Here is a 4,889-nt window from a genome sequence, read left to right as displayed (position 1 = left end):
AATTAGCATCCCTGTGCAGACTTGTCTTATTAGTGAGCTTCTACCAGAGGACATCATACATTATATAGATACACAGACAGTTATCCTATATGCAAGCGCTGGAGTCACTTTCTATGCAAGAATCAAATGTGTGCATATTCTTTTTTTGAGTGTGTTTGGACTTCACCATAAAGTGCAAGATAACACAAGTTGAAGATATGATTATAGTGGACCTATAGTTAATAAACATTAAAAGAAAAACATGTCTAAGGTATCATGCTTTGTGAGAAAACAAAATGTTAAGCATGGAGGGACCCCTACTGTCTGTGACGGTGTACTGCTGCAAGAGCTTCAGATGTTAAAGGTGCAAGCTAAGTTTACATCAAGTGTTAAAGAATATGGAGGTCTACAAAACATGCTGTATGCGTTTCCTACTTCATAAAATATCTAAAAAGCATGTTTTCCCTTAAAAAGTTGAAACCTTTTTACTGTAACGGCCTTCTTCTCCCTCCATTCTTTTATTTCTTTGCGTGTTATCGCCACCTGCAGATCAGTGGAACAGAATAAAACTATTCAACAGGAATGTGCATTGGATCATTCTCATGCATGTACGTTCTTGTGCATATGTGTGAGAACAGACAGACCTATATGCAACAACATCCCTCCACGAGCTCTCACAAACATCAGGGTACCTTTATGTATCCATGACATCCAGTTGTTTACTCTGAATGCAACTATAGTCATTGTATAACAGATATTTATTAACACTTTGAACGGCTACCATGTAAAGGCCGGATTTTGACATGTTCTGTGTCTCAATCTCAATCTGATCTGTGCAGGTGAAGAGGAGCAGGGGTCCATGGCAGAGGTGTCCTACTACTCCTACGAATACGACCAGGACTCGGAGCATTTCCTCGCTGATGCAGATGGAGGAGACCAGTTTGACCTTCCTGACGGGGGGGCGGACGTAGAGCAGAAGGTTCTCCTGCCGGCAGACACCCAGCTACCCACACTGGACATAAAAAACACCCCTGAGCGATGGTAGGAGATGCTGTATTTATTTAAAAACTAAATGTAATCAGGCTTTCTGGATCTCAGGCATGTTTTTCATGTGTTTTGTTTGAATTTGAAAGTGTAACAGTGGTGTTATTATTGCATTTCTTTCTGTTTCTTTCTGTCAAAGTATCATGTAAAAGGCAAATATCTTTCCCTTAACATTTCCCGAGATGTCTATCCTGTCTATAGCCCGATCTTATTCCTTCAAACAGTAAATAATAATATCCACAGGTGGTTTTAACAGGTTGATATTGTTCAGGGAAATAATCAGAATCAGAAACAAGTTTATCACCAGGTAGGTTGACACGTACGAGGAATTTGACGTGATGTAAAAGTAAAACAAATTTAAAAACACAGATAGAGAACTATAATAGCATTTAAAAACATTATAAAAAATATAGTAAAATATAGCAGTATTTACTTAGAAATAGAATGGAATAAAATATGGAATAAAATGTGGCAGTAATAATTTAAAAAAAGAAATAACATATTATTACATGGTTTAGTTGAATACTCTATTCTGATTGGTCAATTCAGAACATGTGACACGTTGTTAATCCAGAACAGACAGACCACTTATTGACCGTTGTTAAGGACGCTCACATCTGCACAAAGAAGTCCGTTAGATTGAACTGTATACAGTTTGTGTAAGTGTTCAAGTGTCTTAGATGATGTCATAATACAGTTTGTCCTGTTTTCTTTTCGTCCACAGAGACGCCGACTGAGCGAAGCCATACTCGCCTTCAAATTGTACATTATTTGTGAATATGCTAGTGAATGGAAAGAGAAGAGAGACTTGGGACGGGTGCAGCCTGAGAGGAAGAGATAATGGAGTCTGGAGTGTGTGTGTGTGTGTGTGTGTGTGTGTGTGTGTGTGTGTGTGTGTGTGTGTGTGTGTGTGTGTGTGTGTGTGTGTGTGTGTGTGTGTGTGTGTGTGTGTGTGTGTGTGTGTGTGTGTGTGTGTGTGATAGTGTCCTCCAGACTGTTGTTGTTCTTCCTGCAGACTCCTGGTCACCAATAGGCACCATAGCATCTTTGTTATTCACTGTACTGCCATTATAATCACTAGAATAAATAATCAAGTATTTATGTTTGTAATTACACCTGACTTTAAGCAAAACATATTTTGTTATATTTTCTATCTGTGGTATTTATTTTTAGCTAGATGTCATATCATTTTTATTATATTCTATTGTCAACGCCCCTCCCATACTCTCTGCCCTACATTCAAAAGACATGTGCTGTCAAAGGCTTTTACCTTCTTCCATAGCAAGCTTTAACCCAATTATTGAAATGTTTGATGAAATTCCTGTGCTGGTATCCTGCTGGAAGAAGACATATGCTAACCATATGCTTCACCGAAACATAAGCTCAAATGTTTTTCAGTTTAAAGATTAGTTTGGGCTTCTTGCCTTTGTCATACAGCGCAGCACAGATCGACACATTAAGACAGAGAAGGAGACATGACACAAACCCTCTGTGCGACACAAACTGGTCGTACGCAGACACCATCAACATTTACTCTCAAGTCACTCTCTCTTTCTACCTTGAGATTTGATTGTACAGTTCATAAGCTATTTTGTTTTTGTTCAATTTTGATTCGTGAAGCAATCAACTTAAAAAAGAAATCAAGAATGAAGTTTTGAATCTCTGTCAATTTACCAAATTTGATTAAATGTAGCCCCGATTCATAACAAAAATGTGCTTTTTAAGACAAACGAGAATAAAATTTGTATACAATCCAAAGCTGTGGTTTATTTGAGTTTTTAGTATGAATGTCATGGTAATAGAAATAATGTATTTACTCATGTTTTCAGTCATTATTATGTAGCACCTGAGTTTATGATGTAACTTTTGCACATGGTTGCGAACCTATTCCTCCTTTAAAGTGTGCGAGTACTTTGTTTAACCCTGAATATGCAGCACAGTCAGTGGAAGTTTAACTAAACACATTTACTCAAGTATTCATATTTAAATACTATTCTGACATACTTGACTTGAGTATTTCCATTATATGCTACAAATGTTTCTATTCCACTACATTTTAGAGGCAAATATGGCACCTTTTACTTCAAAACATAATTATTTATTATTTATATATATAACCTCATAGGTAATAAGAACCCATAATGTGCTTATATAACATGGTGCAGTGGTGTACTACTAATAAACACAGCATTTGTATTTTAAATTGACAAAAGATGACATGCTGGTGATAAAAATTGAATAATAGTAATCTTAAGTGCATTTTTTTTCTAATAATAACTCTTAAGACCACAGTATTTGTATTTGTACTTAAAGGACCTGGGTACTTGTTCCACCTCTGAGCACATACATGTATTTGATGCACTAGCAGAAAGCTGCGTCGCTCCATTTCCTTTGAAAGGCTAGTTAAGTCTGGAGATGATTTCCTGTCAGAGCAGTGAGCTGTATTACGGCTGCTTTGATAGCTGACTGTGACCCCGCCATGCTTCTGTGTTGGAGACAGAGCATGTACATGTGTGTATCAGATCATACCCACATCTCCAGGTCGACGTGCTCCGAACTAAATGTGTTTTTGTAGCTGCTGACGACAGATTCAGGTTTCCAAAGCAGCAGCCAGGAGAGAGTTAGAGCCTGTTAAAGTTTAATGTTTGTTTTCTCCACGTGTCACTTGTCGACCCTCTTGGTTCCTGTGGCCTCTGGCTGATCGGGCCTGTAAATGAGTCCTTCAAATCCTAAACTACAAATCATCACTCGGATTAGAGGAGATCAAAGAGGGCTCAACTGTAACTGCATCTGGGGGATCAGTCTGACCTTAAGGTGAAGGTAAAAAAAAGAGGGCTGTGTGATGAAAATTCAATGACTGACGATAAAGGTATACTCGGCCTGTCACTGGTCAGTCTGCTGCACTTTCCTCTGCATCTTACCAGTTGCAAGAAAAAGTATGTGAACCCTTTGGAACTACCTGGATTTCTGCATACATTGGTCATAAAATGTGTTCTGATCTTCATCTAAGTCACAACAATAGACAAACACAGTCTGCTTAAGCTAAAACCACACAAACAATGATATGTTTTTATGTTTTTATTGAACACACCATGTAAACATTCACAGTGCAGGGTGGAAAAAGTATGTGAACCCTTGGATTTAATAACTGGTTGACCCTCCTTTGGCAGCAATAACCTCAACCAAACGTTTCCTATAGTTGCATATCAGACCTGCACAACGGTCAGGAGGAATTTTGGACCATTCCTCTTTACAAAAGTGTTTCAGTTCAGCAATATTCTTGGGATGTCTGGTGTGAATCGCTCTCTTGAGGTCATGCCACAGCATCTCAATTGGGTTGAGGTCAGGACTCTGACTGGGCCGCTCCAGAAGGCCTATTTTCTTTTGTTGAAGCCATTCTGTTGTTGATTTACTTCTGTGCTTTGGGTCGTTGTCCTGTTGCATCACCCATCTTCTGTTGAGCTTCAATTGGTGGACAGATGGCCTTAAGTTCTCCAGCAAAATGTCTTGATAAACTTGAGAATTCATTTTTCCGTCGATGATGGCAATCTGTCCAGGCCCTGAGGCAGCAAAGCAGCCCCAAACCATGATGCTCCCTCCACCATGCTTCACCGTTGGGATGAGGTTTTGATGTTGGTGTGCTGTGCCTTTTTTTCTCCACACATAGTGTTGTGTGTTCCTTCCAAACAACTCAACTTTGGTTTCATCTGTCCACCGAATATTTGCCAGTAGTGCTGTGGAACATCCAGGTGCTCTTTGGCAAACTTCAAACGTGCAGCAATGTTTTCTGGACAGCAGTGGCTTCCTCCATTTTATGACCAGCTTATGCAGAAATCCAGGTAATTCCAAAGGGTTCACAAACTTTT

The 4,889-nt window shown here is 39.0% G+C and overlaps 1 long non-coding RNA gene across 1 annotated transcript; it reads left to right on the top strand.

Annotated features, from left to right (window-relative positions):
• The first annotated feature begins 791 nt into the window (after positions 1-791).
• On the top strand, positions 792-2,781 carry LOC104948937 (uncharacterized). The gene is made up of 2 exons (XR_798749.1): positions 792-1,020; positions 1,748-2,781. It is a non-coding gene; the product is annotated as an uncharacterized lncRNA (long non-coding RNA).
• Positions 2,782-4,889: the final 2,108 nt, after the last annotated feature.

This window comes from Notothenia coriiceps, unplaced genomic scaffold (assembly GCF_000735185.1).
Source record: "Notothenia coriiceps isolate Sejong01 unplaced genomic scaffold, NC01 NC01_scaffold00015487, whole genome shotgun sequence".
NCBI lineage: Eukaryota > Metazoa > Chordata > Actinopteri > Perciformes > Nototheniidae > Notothenia > Notothenia coriiceps.
The sequence above is the reverse complement of the archived record's forward strand: the minus strand, read 5'-3'. Positions and strand labels throughout refer to the sequence as shown.